Consider the following 1,729-nt stretch of genomic DNA (forward strand, 5'->3'; position numbering starts at 1 on the left):
TTACCAGAGACTCACTGAAGGCATTCATAGCACACAGATTTTAAAACAGTTCTAGCACATGAAAGATCCCTGGAAAACTGTGATGAGTTTGCAACCCTTAGATGCTAACTAACTTTTTCTGGACATAGGATTTCTAAGTTTTGGAAAAATACAGGACATCAAATTAAATGTGAAGTTTAGATAAATAAATAATTTTATATTAGTATGAATATGTCCCATGCAATATTTGGGACAAACTTTTACTGAAAAAGTAATTATTTATCTAAAATTCAAATTTAACTGGGTTTCCCCTAGTTATTATGGCAGATGTAACTGGCACCAATTTGTGAAATCTCACCATTCACTTTGTATTAAGAACCTCTTTCTCAAAATGTTTTCACCTTAAGATTCTTATCCGTCTCCTTGACAGGAAATATAGGGACAGAATGAGTATTCTAAGTGCTACAAAGGGAGAGAAAAGAGAAGGTCTTAGAAAAGGAATGCATCTTCATGAAAGTTAAAGAGTTTTTAACAAAGCTCTTTTTGAAAGGGGACATGTCTCTAAATTTCAAGACCCTATGTATCATCCACGTTTGCATTGGGCAAATCTGCTACCAAAGACCTCTTTCAAGTGTCAAAGAGCAAAGATATCTCCCAAAGACTAAGGTACACCTAACCCAAGCCTCGGTGTTCTCAATCACTGCATATGCATGAGAGCTGGACAATGACTAAGGAAGACTGAAGAAGAGTTGATGCTTTTGAGTTGTGGGGTTGGTGAAGATTACTGATAGTACCATAGACTGCTGAAAGAACTAAGAAATCTATCCTTGGAAGAAGTGCAGCCAGAATGCTCCTCGGAAGCAAGAATGGCCAGACTTCATCTCACTTATTTGGTCATGTTTTCAGAAGGGCCTGCAGAATGATATTATGTGTGCTAAAGTGAAGGGTCAGCGAAAAAGGTGAAGGCTCTTAACAAGATGGATTGACACAGTGGCTACAACAATGGGCTTGGGTATAGCAGGGATCATGAGGATTGCACAGGACCAACAATGTGTCCTTCTGTTGTCCATAAGGTCTCTATGAGTTGCAGACGAGTCCATGGGATCTAACAACAACAGCGTTTCATCTTGACACAGCTCTTCAGGACATCTCTGTAGTCCTCAGCTGTTTGATTAAACTAATTTCCATACTTTACAGTCAAAAATTTGTCTTGTAAGCCCTAACTCAAAACTCACTGCAGTGGACACTATTCAACTTACAGCGACACCCCCTTGGGTTTCCAAAGCAGTATCTCTACTGAAGGAGATTGCCCAACCTTCCCTCCGAGGGAGGAGTGGCTGTTGGATTTGAATCGCCAGCCTTCTGGTTAGCAGTCAAATTCCTTAGGCACTACTCCACCAGAGCTTCCATAAGCCCTCATAGGAATCAGTAAATAGAAGTGTGTGGAACATTGATCCTTAGAAGAGAAAAAATGTTAATATCTCAATCTCCAATGTGAACCAGAGCTTTTTATAGGGGGATAGGTACATTATGTGGAGTCAGAGGATGTGGGTTATATAGTTATTGATTGATCATCTAATATCTATATATTATTGGGAAAGTCACAGCTTCTTTAGGCTTCTATTTCCTCTACTGTGGAATAAAGCAATTGTGCTAGTTATGTTTGGCGTCAACTTGGCTGAGCCTGGTTGAGTGGCTGGGCAGCTGGTGGTAGTTATTCCCCATGATAAGAATGGCAATCAGCTCCATG

Source organism: Orycteropus afer, unplaced genomic scaffold (genome assembly GCF_000298275.1).
Source record: "Orycteropus afer afer isolate SDZICR_OR568_19922 unplaced genomic scaffold, OryAfe1.0 scaffold00650, whole genome shotgun sequence".
In the NCBI taxonomy this organism is placed as follows: Eukaryota; Metazoa; Chordata; class Mammalia; order Tubulidentata; family Orycteropodidae; genus Orycteropus; species Orycteropus afer.